Source organism: Budorcas taxicolor, chromosome 13, assembly GCF_023091745.1.
Source record: "Budorcas taxicolor isolate Tak-1 chromosome 13, Takin1.1, whole genome shotgun sequence".
NCBI classification, from domain to species: Eukaryota; Metazoa; Chordata; class Mammalia; order Artiodactyla; family Bovidae; genus Budorcas; species Budorcas taxicolor.
In genome coordinates, this window is record NC_068922.1 from 38,540,718 (window position 1) to 38,558,190 (window position 17,473).

General features: G+C 45.1%; 1 protein-coding gene across 1 annotated transcript in view; it reads left to right on the top strand.

Annotated features, from left to right (window-relative positions):
- The window catches only part of DTD1 (D-aminoacyl-tRNA deacylase 1), a 75,596-nt gene extending 67,404 nt beyond the window's left edge, over window positions 1–8,192 (top strand). The window contains exon 6 of the mRNA XM_052650999.1: window positions 7,646–8,192. The gene's annotated coding sequence lies outside the window, so the exon portion shown is untranslated. The remainder of the gene's footprint in view (window positions 1–7,645) is intronic.
- The last annotated feature ends 9,281 nt before the right edge of the window (window positions 8,193–17,473 follow it).

Sequence of the window (17,473 nt, forward strand, 5' to 3'; positions counted from 1 at the left end):
GATGACGGCCACATAGAGGCAGTGTGCAGGGCGGCTCTTGAAGTTAGTTTTCTGATTATGCTAATTAAGTGAGTCCAGCCGTGACTCAGAACTTCCATCAGGTTCTTACCTGCATCCTACCAGTTTCCGTGTGACAGTGAGTAAGTTATGTCATTTCTGCTTCCTTGGTTTTTCTTCTGTGAACTAGTGAGTGGAGTTCAGTGATGGTGGAAAAGGCAGGCAGGCACGAGCCACCACACCCAGCGGACGGGGTGGATGGGGACCCCGTGTGGATAAGACTGCTGCGCAGGGTGCCTCTAGGTCCCCTTGGCAAGATGTGGCCCCCAAGACGTGGCAGAGCCGCTGAGGGGCCGTCTCGCCTGCCCTGGGAAGGTGCATAGGAGCTGCATTGGGTCCCCTGGGCCAACCGTGGATCTCAGTGGAGGGGAGGGGAGCCCCAGAGGCTGAGTGGTCAGCTGCGTCCAGGCAGCGAGGTGTCTCACGGCCTCAGCCCTTGACGAGCACTGACAGGCCTTGCAGGTCTCAGCTGTGACTTCCGTCAAGTGTCTGGGTGAGCCTTGAGGGATCTGTGGTGCTAGAGACCAAGGTGTAGCCAGGTTGGCCAGGGTCCCTCAGGACCGCGTGTGGGGCCCAGATGCTGGCACGGTAGGAGACAGACTCACTGAGCCTTGAGGATCCAGCTGCTGCTGCGCATGGGATGGAGGCTCTTGAGGCAGTGTAGACGGGTCCATGAAGATGTTGAAGCCACATTTATATGAATATAACTGCGGCCGCTGGGTTTTGGGCCAGGAGCCTGAAGTGAAACCTCCTTTCCTGACCATTTAAGATGGGTGTCCGGCTGCAGTTACTGACACCGGAGATGGTGGCAGAGACCCTGTGGCTGGTGCAGGTGTGAATTGAGGGGGGTCCTCTGAGACACCCACACCAGGCGAAGACCAGGGGGCGCTTCCAGATTTGTAGACCCTACAGGGGTCTCCACAGGTCTATTGGGGGTTTGCTGCCTGTGGACCTGTGCTGCCCTTCTGCTGAAACGTGTCATCCCAGCCGCTCCTCCCAGAGCTACCACCCAGTGTCCAGAAGTCTGTAAGAGCTATAGCTGACAGGTGGTGACAGATGGAAGGTGACCTTGCCATCTACCTTACTCTACAGGAAAACAGTCCCCCTATCTCCCCACAATGAGGGGAGCTGTGGTTTTCATTTGATGTGGGTTTCATTTACTTTTCTTTAAAAACAAGTACCCTCAGGAGCATCACAGGCCTGAAGGGGAGCAGCTCTGAATTTCTGAGGCTTGAGAGAGAAAGAAAAGGCAAGAGAAGATAGAGTGAGAGGCTGCAGGATCTTGGGCAAGTGTTTCTTTGAAAATGAGCCCAAACCCCCTTGGTTCAGAGGACATTCCCAGGGTGTCACCATCTCTCTGTTATACAGCAGATGTTCCTTCTCTTACCAGATGGACACGAAACTGCTAAAATCAGCTCCTCTTTTGTCCTCTGTCCTGTTTCTCAAGCTCCTCACTGTGCTGGGAGGATCCAAGGTTTCCTGTGAGGCCACAGCTTAGTTACCCTCTTTCTGGCCCATGGCTAAAGGCATCAGGGCTGCTGCCCATGAAAAAGAGTGTGGTTTCCACTTGGAACCACAGGCTGCAGTGTTCCCTCATTTGAGCATCGACCCAGCTGCCACTGGGAGGGTGTGAGAGAGGTACTCCCTACCAACACCCGCATCTCTGTCCTGAGGTTTCAGCCCTTGAAACCAGACAAGGAAAGTGTTTTGAATGCTGCCATCCGTGTGCTTTTCCAACTTAACCTTTGTCTGCATAGTGAGACGAGTCCTGGCAGAGCACATTTCTTTCTAAGGGGCTAGAGCAGTTGTGTGTGTGTGTGTGTTTGTGTATATGCTCTGTAGAAGGCTATCTCGTCACTTTTTGCTGCTGTTTCCCTGGTGAAGGTGGGATCTCTCATTCCTGAATGTTACTTTGCTTCCCTGTGTCAGTATTCTTGTCGCTTTTTCCATCCCTGTGCTGGTGTTGCACGGTATAAGACACTCTGTGCCTGCCATAGTGTTTTTATTTTATTTTATTTTTACTTTAAACAACCTTTTTCCAGTCGTTTCCCTAGAGTTTGCAGTCTACATTTTTCACTAATCTGAGCCCATCCTCAAACAGCCTGGCCACCTTATTTGCGTGGGTGCCTCATGGAAACGGCTCCCAGACCCTGGCGATGCTGTGCACTCATGTCACCTTCCATGTGTTCCACAGCCCAGTGCATTGTTACCTATTCAGTTCAGTTCAGTCGCTCAGTCATGTCCGACTCTTTGCGACCCCACGAATTACAGCACGCCAGGCCTCCCTGTCCATCACCAACTCCCAGAGTTCACTCAGACTCACGTCCATCGAGTCAGTTGTTACCTGTTATTGTCTTTTAAATACTTTTTTTTTTAGATGAACCAAGAATAAGAAAAAGAACAGATCTGGGGACTTCTCTGGTAGCCCGCTGGGTAGGGCTCTGTGCTCCCACTGCATGGGGCATGGGCTCCATCCCTGGTCAGGGGATACACTTCCTTTCATTATGTGAATCCAGGTTTCTGACCTGTGTCATGCTCCTTCTGCCTGAGAACTTCCATGAGTGTTTCTTGTGGATCAAACCAAGCCTTCGTTTCCCTTTCACTTTTGAAGGATAGTTTTGTTGGTATAGAATTCTAGATTGGTGGTGGTTTTCTTGCTTGAACATTTTAGGTGTCTCATTCCACTCTCTCCTTGCTAGCATAGTCTCTCCTGAGAAGTCCTGTGTAACTCACAGCCTTGTTCTGCTGCAAGTAACATGTGCCTCTCCTCCCACTCCACCCACAGCTTCTTTCAAGGTTTTCTCTTCGTTTTTTGCAGTTTACTTATGATCTGCCCCAGTGTGGTTCTTGATGGGTATGCTGAGCTTCCTGGGTCTATGATTTGGTGTCTGGGCTGTTCCTGGCCATCATTACTTCTCTGCTCTTTCCACCTTCTCCTCCTGGAATTTGGTTTTGTGTATGTTACCCCTTGTGCAGTTTCCCCAAGGTTCTTGGACAGTTAGTTTTTTCCCCCTACTCCTTTCTCGCTCTCTTGGCAGTTCAGTTTGGAAGTCTGTGTTGACCTTCTTCAAGCCCACTGACTTCTCCTGGGGCTGATGAGCCCACAGGAAGCCCTCTTCCTTTCCTTTTGATCCTTTCTGGAGCTTTTCTGTCTCTCTGCATACCTTACCTGTCTTCTCTTGAGTGTTGTCTACTCTTCCCAGTAGAGCCCTTAACATATTAATCGTAGTTACTTTTCCTTATCTGACAATTCCAGCATCTTGTTTTAAATATCTAAGCCTCATTCTGATGATTGCTTTGGATTTCCTGAACTTCTGGAATCTATAAATGCATGTCTTTCAATACATCTGGGAAGTTTTAAGGAGTGTGTCTTCCAGCGTTATTTTCTGCCCTGTTTTCTCTCCTCTTGCTGGGAGGAGGTTATTGGTCCCAAACCACAAGTGTTGTTTTGGCCTTTGTTATACAGGATGCAGATATTATACAGGAGCAGGCATATTATGTCACTTTACTGGCAGGGGGTTGGATTTACTTCCTTCCCAGGCTTGCACTTTAGTTGCCTTCTTTATTAGAAACAAATCGGTAAGACTCTGACCATAATAATGATTCTGCTTATTGCTCAAGTGCAGAGCTAAGCTTACTGATAACCTGGAGTGTGCTAATATAGTCGACACTACTTTCCTGTGGATAATTAAATGCAAATTAATTAAAATTAAAAAAAGTTTAATTTCCTTAGTCACAGTAGCCACATTTCAAGTGCTTAGTGGCTACGTGCAGCTGGTGGCTGCCATGCTGCACAGAGTCGATAGACAACAGTCTGTCACTGCACAAAGTTCTTTTGGGTGGCACTAGCTTAGAGGGATCAAACTAAGGTTTTTGAGATCGTCATCTGAGCCACTGTGGGTGTGGTTAAACATGAACAAGTATGCATTAGAAATACGTGGGGTAGAATTTAAGGCAAAAAATAAAAACTAACTGCTGTCAGGGTTTGTTCCTTCCATGATCAGATGACATCAGTTTTATTTTTCCCCTGCTTGGCTTATTAGTTGACACCAAGCTTTCCTTTCTCGGTTAGAAATGACACCATTGTCCCTATGTTCTCAGTGCCAAGCCAGGACCCACAGAACTCATGCACAGGAAGAATGTCTGCTCTGAGAGCGTGCCACAGGCCTTACTGGAGTCCCTAACATGCTAGACAGGCTGCATGAATCCTTCATTGATAACACTGACCTCCCAGTAGCTTATGTTTTTCATGGAACAGTCTGCTTTTTCTGTGTCAGTGAGCTCATGTTAGTTTCCAGCCATGACCAGAACTAAATAAAAATAAATGAAACTAGGTTCTTTTGACAGTGGTTTGGAGAGCAGGTCTGTGGTGTGTATGTTCTGACTCTGGCATGCATATCTTCTGGTTGCTGAAAAGGCTTAAAACCAGAAACAGATCAGCTGGAAGTCAGCATCTTGGAGAGACTCAGGTTTTATACAGGCTGTTGAAGGAGCCCTTGCTCCTGACCCTGAACTCTCTCCCACCCCCTAGCGTTTGAAGGCAGTGAAGAAGAACCACCCCAGCAACTTCTTTCATAAGGTCTTGAAATAGTGGTGCCAAGTTATTAGACACTTCTTAATGCTTTTATGTTTTCTCTAAGCAGAAAATTCTATGGCTTCTAAGTTTACAAAGTTGGAGACATACTGTAGGTATAATGTGACCTGTGTTTACCATCAAGCAGAATATCATGAGCACTTTCTGGATCATTTATTCTTGTGTAGGAAACCATATCATTTTCATCTGCACATTGGATGCTTGAAGCATAAATTTATTATCACAGTTCATTAAAATGTAAAATATTTAATGGTAGTAAATGTAAAATAATAATGTATTCAAACAGGATCCCAAAGCTCATTTTAGGTTCAAAAACAAAGGTTTTAATCTATGCCAAGAAGGTGGAGTTCCCCAAAGATGGGACATGGAAACTAGTTTCAGGATTTTAGTTACTAGTATTGCAGGTGAGAAAAGAGGTCCTGGAAGGCCCAGGCTTTTAAGTTTGGGTTAATATCTTGATTGAAATATAGGAGCAAGTGGGTTACTTTTCTTGACTATAAAATAGAAATATGGTCTCTGGGAATTAAGTTATGTATTACCTTTGTGGTTTTTCAGATATTGGTTACGATGTAGTGCAGAACTGTGGCAGGTGGGTTTCAGAGCACGAGGGTAGACCTGGAGGAAATTTTGATTCCTCTTGTGTGTCCAGATAGACCTAAAGAACTTGGACAAGCTGTAGTTCAAACAAGCCTTCCCCATGTGGGCCTGTGAACTTCAGTGTCAAGCTGGGCTCTGGAATGGAAGGCTGATAATTCCATTGAGACATCTGCTCATAATATGACCCTTTCCTAAGAGTGTGACCTGTGTTGAGTACATCTGCTGGAAGCATGTTCACAGATGTGGCATCTCCATGTGTAAACTACTGTACTTTTGCTTTTACTGAAGTTCATCCAATTAATTTAGATCTGAGGGGATAGAAACTGCTCTGTTAAGTCTGGGATTTAGTTAAACTTGGATGACAAATGAAGAAGCAACAGTCAGAACTGGACATGGAACAACAGACTGGTTCCAAATCGGGAAAGGAGTACATCAAGGCTGTATATTGTCACCTTGCTTATTTAACTTCTATGCAGAATACATCATGAGAAATGCCAGGCTGGATGAAGCACACGCTGGAATCAAGATTGCCAGGAGAAATATCAGTAACCTCAGATACACAGATGACACCACCCTTATGGCAGAAAGTGAAGAACTAAAGAACCTCTTGATGAAAGTGAGAGGAGAGTGAAAAAGTTGGCTTAAAACTCAACATTCAGAAAACTAAGATTATGGCATCCAGTCCCATCAGTTCATGGCAAATAGATGGGAAAACAATGGAAACAGTGAGAGACTTTGTTTTTTGGGGCTCCAGAATCACTGCAGATGGTGACTGCAGCCATGAAATTAAAAGACACTTGCTCCTTGGAAGAAAAGCTATGATCAACCTAAGCAGTATATTGAAAAGCAGAGACATTACTTTGCCAACAAAGGTCCATCTAGTCAAAGCTATAGTTTTTCCAGGAGTCATGTATAGATGTGAGAGTTGGACTATGAAGAAAACTTTATAAAGTCTTTGGTGCTTTATAAAGAGCACCGAAGAATTGATGCTTTTGAACTGTGGCGCTGGAGAAGACTCTTAAGAGTCCCTTGGACTGCAAGGAGATCCAGCCAGTCAATCTTAAAGGAAATCAGTCCTGAATATTCATTGGAAGGATTGATGCTGAAGCTGAAACTCCAATACTTTGGCCACCTGATGCAAAGAACTGACTCATTTGAAAGACCGTGATGCTGGGAGGGATTGAAGGCAGGAGGAGAGGGGACAACAGAGGCTGAAATGGCTGGATGACATCATCGACTCAATGGACATGAGTTTGAGCAAGCTCCAGGAGTTGGTGAGGGACAGGGAGGCCTGGAGTGCTACAGTCCATGGGGTCGCAAAGAGTTAGGCACGACTGAGCGACTGAACTGAACTAAACTGGATGACAAATGCTTGCCATATCAGTCTTGGCATGACCATCTGGCTTTTGTTGTAGGCTCTGAATTGCAAAAGGAAATTCTAAGAATTGCCAAGGAAGACACTTGGGCATTCTATACTAAAGAACCTACCCTCCTTTGAGCAATGTAAAAAATATCCCAAGAACAAGCATTTAGTTTGTACCCTGTTCCTATGCTTTCTTTAGGCTCCCAATCCCTCTGCCTCCCTCATTGTTAAAAGTATTTGGAAATGAGCCTTGTATTTTTTTCAAGAGATTTGTCCATTTTATCCATGTCTAATTTGTGGGCATAAAGTCGCGCTACATCCTTTTTATTCTTTTAATGTCTGTAAATGTTCTGCTGTTGCCTCTTTGATTCCTGATACTCATAACTTGTTTCTTCTCTTTTTTTCTTCATAAGTCTAGCAAGAAGTATATTAGTTTTATTCATCTTTTTAAAAAATTTTCTCTTTTGCTTTTCTGTTTGAAATTTCATTACTTCCTGCTCTTGTTATTCCCCTTCTCCTGCTTGTTTTGGGTTTACTTTGCTTTTATTCTTTTAATTCCTTAAGATGGAAACTCCAATTATTGACTTGAAAGCTTTATTTTCTAATGTAATAAGCATTTGATACTACGAATTTTCCTCTAATCACTGCTATAGATGAATATCACAAATTTTTATTGTTGTATTTTCACTCACTTTCAAATGTTTTCTGATTTGCCATGTGACTTCCCTTGGATACAAAGACCATTCAGAAGTATGTTGTTTAATTCCCAGATACTTGGTTGGTGTCTTTTTGAGCTCTAAGGATGAAGTTCTGATAAATTGGCATCTCTTTGGTGAGAGGTATTAGGATTGATATGTGACAACACGCCCATTTCTCACAGTAAGGTGAAAAAAAACACTATCATTCTCTTGTTGTATAAACTTGAAAGGATATCTCCAGCTGTTTTTGTTATGCTTGGTCATGTATTTTAATATGATTTGAAAGCAAATTTTGGGACCTTTCTGAGTAATATGTCTTATCTTTGTTCTTTTTAGTGCATTATCATTGGGCAGAACTGGATCCTGAAAAATTCATGAAAGATGCTAGGCACCTATACTACTTTAAAGACTTGGACCTGAATCCTGAAAAGGAAGATGGAAATAAGAAACTGGGAACCTACAAAAACACACACAAAAAACCCACCAAAGGAGCGTTACCATTTTTTGTTGCTGCTGTGGCTTAATAGAGGAGATGGGTGCTGCCAGGGTGGGGAAGATGCCCCATGCACAGGGCAGCAAGGAACACACCCAAGGGTCCCCTCAGGAAGGCCACGTTGGTTCCTCTGATTCTTGGCTTGCTTTTGGAACAGGCTGGCCCAACATCACTTGTCATCGAGTCCTTTCACTCTGTGGTGTATTTCTGAGTGTCCATGATGGGTCCCAAATGCGGTCACACTGTCCATGTTTTTCCCAACACTGGCTAGGCCAGGGCTCATGTTAGGGTGTAAAGAGAACAGTCGTCCATGATAATACATTATGTGAGACCTTTGCATCTTACAAATTTTCTCTTTTTTTCTAAAAAGAAATAAACTCCAAAGCTCAACAAACCACTTTATTCTTAGCCAAATTCTGCTATGTTTCTTCTTAAGGATTGTGTTTATAGAAATATGACATGTCTGACCCTTCTGCATATACATACATGTCTTTTCAGATAACCCTTTTGTAGGGGGCCTTCCCTCAGGGTCCACACAGGCTTCTGCTTCTATGGTGAGAGCCTGTCTGTAGTGATTTATAGTTGGTGCCATTTTCCTTGGACACTAAGTAGCAGGAAAGGGTAATGTGCCTGTGAAGGAAATCCTCTTCAGGAAGGCCAGGTGACTGACACCATGTGCATGCTGCTCTGTATCTGGTTTATCCACCTCTGGGATGTAGCAGGGGGAAGCCCCACCACGCCAGACCACACAGATGACCTTTTCCCAGGAGCCACATGGCTGTCTGGGCGTACAAGTCCCCATAGCAATGTGAAGGAAGAACCATGTCTGGTAAAGTGTTTCTCAGTTAAGTTTGATCTAGTGGTACAACAATAGTGATCATTTTTAGACATTATATGATATCAATAGTAATATATTATCATACATAATATACATTTATATAGCATATCTGTAATATACTAATGCTTATATAGTTACCCTCTCTTGAAATACTTCTTGCCTAAGTATAGAAGAGACATCCTTATTTGGCATTTTGGTGATGCTGAAACTTTTCTAAAAGCTCATGGCACCTGGTATTCCCAGGCAATCTCCCATCCAAGTCCTAACCAAGCCCGACTCTGCTTAGCTTCTGAGATCAGATGAGATGAGTTGCATTTAGGATAAGGCCATAGATGGGTAATGCTGACACTCTGTGACTTTATAATAATTTCTCAGCTCCTGTACTCTGATCCAGTTGTCTGCTTCAAATAAGAACATAGCTGGAAAATATGAGGGGGGAAAAAAGCTCAGATCACATCTCCTCTGTACATTCAAGTACTTGGAACACAGAGTTGGAAAGGGGCTTGCTGAATTGCTTTATTCTGACCCAATGCAGATTGTTCAGTATCCAGATGGTCCATTTGAATCTGCATTGGTGTAAACCTCTTGGTTTGAAATCCTGGTGACCCAGATGCAGTTTGTGGTCATTCCTCCAGCCCACAGGCATTGAGGTCCAGGAAACTGTCCTGTTTCTCTTGTCTAAGTCGGCTTTTACAGAGTGAATCTCCAGTTTTGTAGACTCGGTTGTAGGGCAGTGGACCTGCTGAACAGATCTGTCAGGGGTTTCCTGCCATAGCATTTGATCACCAGCAGCTCATGCTGAGTGAAGAGCTGCAGCCTGTATGTACAGACAGAAGAGCCTGTGTGCCTGACATATAGATGGTGATGAAACACGAGGCTCATTGCTCACAACCCAGTTCCCGGATCCCACCTCAGAGGAGCTCAGACAAACCTGAGTGTGAGCAGTAGCATGTGGTCAAGTCGATGAAGGATCTGAAAACCATAAAGGGAGATGAGCCGAAGGGGCAAAAACCAAGACTCTGAATATCTGAGGATGTGAAAGAGATGCTGAGTCAGAAACAAAAGTGGAACAAGGGTTTTAAGTGTCATTAACACAGATGCTGCCTTGATGGATGCAGCCACACCATGCAACGGAGGGTGGCGATGCTGGGAGCCTAGAGCAGAAGTTCTGAGCCTGCTTGTGTGGGGGAAGAGCTTTGTTTGTTTTCATCACAGTCCAGGACCAGAGTATGTGCTCCAGTCCCTTATGTAAGATGATGTGGGACAGTCGGTCCTCTGCGCAGTGGTCATCCTCAGATATGGAGAGCCAACTGTGTTTTTAAACATCTCCCCTCCCTCACAGTGTGCAGGGAAGATGGTAGATGTCAGAAAATGTTTGCTGCTTTTGTAGCATCAGGTGGAAGAGTGCTTTTCCATCATCTTGGAAGGTCGCTTTCAACTCCAAGCAGCAGCAGAGGTGCGTGTACACACTTAATGGCTAGCTGGAGGGTCAGGTCTGACCGCAAGGCAAGGTTAGGATGGAGACATGAAAGCTCAGGAAGAAACCCCACGACATCCTCAACTGCCTCAGAGACGCTGTTCCTCCCTGCCTTCCCCAGGCGCCTACTCTCCTGCTGAAGGTCATTTCCAACTCTTACTGTGAGACAAGTGGCTAAAATTAGATTCTGGGGGCAGCTCTGCTTACAGAGTGTAAAACCCAGTCTTCATGTCCCTCCCAACCTGTCCGACTCCTCCTTGCTGCTTATTTATCAAACTCGCTGTTTATTGTCCACTAAAGCATGGTTTGACTGAGGATGGGAGAGAATCGTACCATGTACGGCTTTCCTGAGAGGTCTTGGCAAACTGTGGGCCTGGGACTTTAAACAGAGCGCTGCCTGGTGCCACCGGGTAGCAGGGGCCATTTAATCTTGCCTTCCGTGATTTACTTTATAGGAGACAGACCTCTTCTGGTGACACAAACACAGACCAAATACAGATACTTCCTGAGTGGAGGTGGGCGCCGAGCACCAGAGAGAGCAGAGAAGCCACGCCAAGGTCACGCAGCAGCTCACTTCAAGTCTGTTGAGATCAGGCCATCCCTGCCCAGAGGCCTTGGTCTCTCCCGTGGGCAGAGCTGCACTTGTTCTCAAGGGCACAGCAGGCACCCTGTGCGTTGGAAGCTACTTTCCTGCAGTGGCCGCATCTCTTCTGTGGCTCGCACCAGCCCGCAGGCAACTAAAGCCCCACGTTTGTCCTGTGTGACCAGAGTCTGGCCAGTGGAAGGTACCCAGTGAAGAACTTAATCGTGTTCCTGTTGGGCTCAGGCCTCTTGGGCTTCCGTGTCATCCTGGCTCCTCCTCCAGCTCCGTGTTATCCTCAGATGAGGTTTTCTGTCTTTATCCAGGTCCTGGCTAAACATGCTGCACAGCGCAGAGTCGGCACCCGGTTAGGGATCTTAGCAGGTCAATAGATGCATCCGTCATGTTCTCACTCACCCCACTATCCTTCTCCCCGTGTCACCACTCTTGCCAAAGTCAAGCAACTCTGTTTTCAGAGTAATTTGGTGATTAATCCCTTGATTCTGTCGAACAGTATTAGTGCAGCATCACTGTGTTACAGCATGACCGATTCAATGGACATGAACTTGGGCAAACTCCAGGAGATGGTGATGGACAGGGAGGCCTGGTGTGCTGCCATCCATGGAGTCGCAAAGCAACTGAACAACAACTGTGTTACTTGTGAACCCATGCTGACTTCCGACCAGTGCTGTGCTGTTCCACAGGCCCTCAACATAACTTTTCATCGTCATCCGATCTAGAATGTTTTCAGATGATAGTGTTTATCTTCATTTATTTCACTCGTAACCCCCTCAGGTTTCATCTGTGTTGCTAATGACGGGATCTTCTCCTTTCTCTTGGCTGAATAATATTTCATTGTGTGTACTGACCGCATCTTCTTCATCCATTCATCCATTGACAGGCACTTACATCGTTCCCTTATCTTGGACATAAGGGAATAAGGCTGCAGTGGATATGGGAGTGTGAGTTTATTTTCCAGATACTGGTTTTGTTTCCTTCAGATATATGCCCAGGAGTGGAATTGCTGGATCATGTGGTACCTGTATTATTTAATTTTTTGAGGCACCCCCGGGCTGTTTTCCACAGTGGCTGTACCAATTTACGTTCCCATCAATGTTGTACTAGGGTTCCCATTTCTTCATACCTTCACAGACACTGGAAATCTCTTTCCTTTTTAAAAACAGCCATCCTAACAGATGGGAAGTGAAATCTCGTAGTTCTGATTTCCTTGAAGATTAGTGGTGGTGGGTACTTTTTCGTGTACCTGTTGATCTTCTGTATATCTTCCTTGGAAAAATTTGTCTATTTAGTTTCTTTGCCCATTTGTAAATCAAGTTCCTTTTTTATTGTTTGCTATTGAGTTGTATAGGTTCTTTACCTATTTTGAATATTAATCCCTTACCAGGTCTATGGTTTGCAGATATTTCCTTTTATTACATGGCTTTCCTTTACATTCTGCAGATTGTTTGCTTTGCTCTGCGGAAGCTTTCTAGTTTTTTAGTTCCTCTTGTTTGTGTTTTTGTTGCCTGCACTTTTGCTGTCATATCTAAGAAATCACTGCAAAGAACAATGCCATGGGGTTTCTTACCTATATTTTCTTCTAGGAATATTATGATATGAGCTGTTATATTTAAGTCTTTAATCCTTCTTGAGTTAATTTTTGTGAGTGGTGTAGAAGAGGGGTCTGATGTCTTTTTTCTGCATGTGTTTATCCAGTTTTCCCCACACCGTTTGTGGAAGAGGCTGTCCTTCCCCCATTGCATATTCTTGGCTCCCATGTCAAATATTAGTGGAACATATTTTATAAGCACAGACATAAATTAGGTTTATTTCTGGGCTCTCAGTTCTCTTCCATTGGTCTCTGTGTCTGTTTTTATGCCAGTACCATACCAGTCTGATTACTTTATAATATAGTTTGAAATCAGGAAGAATGAAGCTTCCAGCTTTGTTCTTTCTGAAGATTGCTTTGACTGTTTGGGGTCTTTTGTGGTTCCATATCAACTTTAGGATTGTTTTTCCTATTTCTATGAAAAATGCCAATGGAATTTTGCATTTAATATATGGATGGTTTTGGGTAGTATGGACATTTTAAGAATATGAATTCTTTCAGTCCATGAACATGGGCTTTTCATCCAGTTACTTGTGTCGTCCTTAATTTCTTCCATTGTGTCTTATAGTTTTCAATGTATAGGTCTTTTACCTACTTTTGTTAAATTTATTCCTAGGTATTTATTGTTTTGATGTCATTGTATATGGGGTTGTCTTCTTAATTTTTCTTTCTGATAGTTTAAGTGTATAGAAAGGCAACTGATTTTTGTATATAGACTTTTTATTCTAAAACTTTACTGGATTTGTTTATTAGTTCTAAGAATTTTTTTTTGTATAGTATTTAGGATTTTCTGTATATAAGATCACATCATCTACTGAGATGTTTTCCTCTGAAGTCTTGAAACCTTCAAAGTCATCCATAAGTGTTGGAATTAACTTCTTCCAAACTCCTGTTAATGTTGGTATTTTGACCTCTTCCCCTGAGTCATGAATTCCTCAATAGATCTTGAGTGGTGAATCCTTTCTAGAAGGTTTTCAATTGACATTGTCCAGATCTATGAGAGATTCACTCTATGTGGCAGCTATGGCCTATGGAATGTATTTGTTAAAAAAAGTAACACTTGAAAGTAGAAACGACACCTTGCTCCATGGGTTACAGAATGGATACGGCCGGTGTTCACAAGCATGACTGCAACATGCATCATGTCCATCTCTATCAGAGCTCTTGGTGACCAGGTACGTTGTGAATGAACAGGAATATTTTGAAAGGAATCTTTTTTCTGAGCAGCAGCTCTCAATAGTGAGCTGAAAACATGCAATGAATTTCTCCTCTAGACATTAAAGTGCTGGCTGGCATCTTCTAACCCAAGGCTGTTCCATCTCATTGGCAACCTGCTGTCCAGTGTAGCCGCCTTCAGTCATCATCTCGGCTAAGTCTTCTGTGTGGCTTGTTGCAGCTTTTCTGTCAGCACTTGCTGCTCTGCCTTGTACTTCTCTCGTGGAGACGGCTTCATTCCTTAAACCTCATGAACCCATCTCTGCTAGCCTCGCACATTCCTTCGTTTCTTCTGCAGCTTCCTCACCTCTCGTAGTCTTCCCAGAATGGAAGAGAGGCAAGGCCTGGCTCTAGAGGAGGCTTTGCCTTGAGGCAGTGTTCTGGCTGATTGGATCTTCTGACCAGACCACTTTGACATTTTCTCCATTGGCACCAAGGCTGTTTCTTCTCATTTGTGGGCTCCCTGCTTCCTTGTAGCTCAGCTGCTAAAGAATCTGCCTGCATTGCAGGAGACCTGGGTTCGATCCCTGGATTGGGAAGATCCCCTGGAGAAGGGAACAGCCACCCACTCCAGTATTCTGGCCTGGAGAATTCCATGGACTGTATAGTCCATAGGGTTGCAAAGAGTTGGACACGACTGGGCAACTTTCACTTTTCACTTCACTTTCACTGCTTCCTGGGACCTTTGGCAAATGCCCAGTTGGCCAGTAGCTTTGTCTCTGCCCTGTTCACTGCCTCCGTCCGCTGTCACTGCCAAACTGGTCCCACCTGGATGACCGCTTCAACAGGCTGCCTGTTTCTCCGGCTCACCTCCTCCAGTGAGCCACAGCGTAGCAGCCTCAGGGTCCCAGGAGGTTGCCGGGCCTCTTAAGGCCTAGACTCAGAAATCACACACCATCACACCCGCCATATTCTAATGGTCAAAGTAAGTCAGAAGGCCAGCCCAGATCCAGGTGGTGTGGAGACATAGACTTCAAGGATGGAGTCTTGATGGGAGGGGCAGCAGTGTCCCATTGCAAAGGGACACATGTTCACTGGTGGCCATCATCACGGTGACCTGCCAAATCCCACCATTTGCCGAGTGAGGGTCAACAAGCACATGCCTCACCAGGAGAAAACTGGGACTCTTTCTCCTGCAGCACTTACACATGAACAATAAAAATAGACACTAGTTAACTTGAACCTAACAAACATTAGAATGGCATTAGGAAGCTCACAGACTTGATGGAAGCATTTTTCATTGAGACCTCAAAAGTGATAGGAAGGGGCTTCCCTGGTGGTCTAGTTGTTGAGAGTTGGCCTGCCAACGCAGGGGTCATGGGTTCCATCCCAGTTCAGGAAGGATCCCACATGCCGCAGAGCAAGTAAGCCCTGTGCACCGCAGGCACTGAGCCAGTGCTCTAGAGCCTGTGAGCCAGAATTACTGAGCCCCCACGCCGCAGCTGCTGAAGCCCATGTGCCTAGAGCCTGAGTTCTGCAACGAGAGAAGCCACTGCAATGAGAAGCCCACACCACAGCGAAGAGTAGTCCCCCTCTTCCCGCAAGTAGAGGAAGGCTGCACACAGCAACAGAGACCCAGCACAACCGAAAAGGAAAGAAAAACAAAGTGATAGAGGGCAGCCCTGAGGATCCTGGGAGGGACCTTTGTAGGGAACGGCCTCTGGGATAACTTCGTCTGATTTGGGGGTAAGGTGGGAGGTGAGTCTTTGTGTCATTTGGCTCACGATTCAGATTCCTTGAGAGTGTGACACAGCATAAGGAATGTGGTCAATAACACTGCCATAACTTTGTGAGGGCAGGTGGTTACTAAGCCTAACGTGGGAATCACTTCATGGTGTTTGGTTGTGTCAAGTCATAACGTAGGACATCTGAAACCAACCTTATATTGTATGTCAACTCTGTCTCATTAAAAACAATTCCGGTTCCTTGGGGAGCTGACTTGGGATGTCTTCCCACTGCTCAGGTTGGTAAGGGTGGGCAGGGCACTTTTACTGATGGGACCTTGTGGAGTGGGGGTGGCAGGGTGTCCCAGAGGAAAAGTGAGGTGCTGTTTGAACACCAGGGAGGTGCCTACTGACTTCTGATCACCCCCCGAGGGAGTGTATGTGGACCCTTTGAGCCTGACTGTGACTTATGTCAGAACATCATCAATTTATTATTTTATCTCACTGCCTCTGCTTCCCCCCAACCCACAGTGAAAACAGTCATTAAAAAGCCTTTTTCCTCTTCTTCATGCAAAATGCAACTTTAGTTTAACCTGTCTCTCACTGGACTTAACTTTGTAAATGAAAGTGTTCCCAGAGGTCCTCTCACTCGCTCTGTTTGTTAGCATCCTTTCTGAGACATTTAGGCCCTGTCCTGAAGGTGACTCCTCTATTGTTTCCAGCCTTCCTTGTGAATTTTCCACCCAGATCCCCTGGACTCGATCTGCTCTCCCTCCCCAAATACCTGTAGCAGGTACCACCCTCAGATACACACACTCACCATCACTGTCAGTCCCCTGGCTCATGTCTTCCTGTGCTGTGGATTGTGGGAAGCTGAAAGGGCCTTTTCTGAGACTCCCATGCAGCTGGGGAGCCACGCTTGGCTGAATTGCTCCAAGCAGACCCATCCACGCGAGACAAGATGGCACGTGGATGCTGCTTCTGGGGTGGCATGGGATCTTCCACTATCCAGACCTCCAAAATCACAGACTGTGTATGGTGACAGCACTAGGGTTTCTGCTGGAACATTCCTGTGGGGAGGTGGGACATGTCTCCCGGCTCCATCACTCTTGGCCATGTAAGCACCCGAGCTTCCTACCCCCTTGGGTGTTTTGTGCGTCAGCTAATAGAATAAACCTTGTCTGCTTAAACTTGTTGCAGTGGATTCTCTTGTCTGCAAGTAAGAACCCTGCGTGATATAAACGCTCACTAGCTCCCCCAGTAGTTGTGAAAGTCACTCAGTTGTGTCTGACTCTTTGCAACTCCATGAACTATACAGTCCTTGGAATTCTCCAGGCCAGAATACTGGAGTGGGTAGCCTTTCCCTTCTCCAGGGGATCTTCCCAACCCAGGGATCAAACCCAGGTCTCCCTCAATGCAGGCAGATTCTTTACCATCTAAACCACAAGGGAAGCCTAAGAATACTGAAGTGGATAGCCTATCCCTTCTCCAGCGGACCTTCCCGACCCAGGAATTGAACCAGGGTCAGCTGGATTGCAGGCACATTCTTTACCAACTGAGCTATGAGGGAAGCCCCAGTGCTGTAGTGTAAATGTTGAACAACAGACTCTTTGTCCCCAACAGCAGCAAAACCTGATATTTCATACTTCCACCAGCAGTGTACGAGAATTCCAACTGCTTTGTCTTCCTACTGATTTTGTCAGCACTAGTTTTGTCAGCACTTTATTGAGGTTGGTAAAAGAAGGGATATAGTTTTCAGACAATCCAATATCATAACATGACTTTGGGTGGGGACAGGATATTAACACATACACACACGTTTTTATAAACCTTGACACTGCAGTTTTTAAAAAGTTGTTTCTTAGGTCTTTGGAGTCCAACTCATTTTTAAAAAAATTTTTATTGGAGTATAGTTGATTTACAATTTTGTATTAGTTTCAGGTATGGAGGAAGACGTGGCAACCCACTCCAGTATTCTTGCTTAGAGAATTCCATGGACAGAGGAGCCTGGCAGGCTACAGTCCATGGGGTCGCAAAGAGTTGGTTGGACACGACTGAGCAAATTTTACTTCACTCACTTCACTTCAGGTGTATAGCACAGTGAATCAGTTAGATAGATATCCACTCTTTTTTAGAGTCTTTCCCCATATAGACCATTGCAGAGTATTGAGCAGAATTCCCTGTGCTATATGATAGGTCCTTACTAATTACCTATTTTACATATATAGTAGTTTACATGTGTCAACCCCCAATCTCCCAATTTATCTCTCCCTAGCTCCTCATTTTTT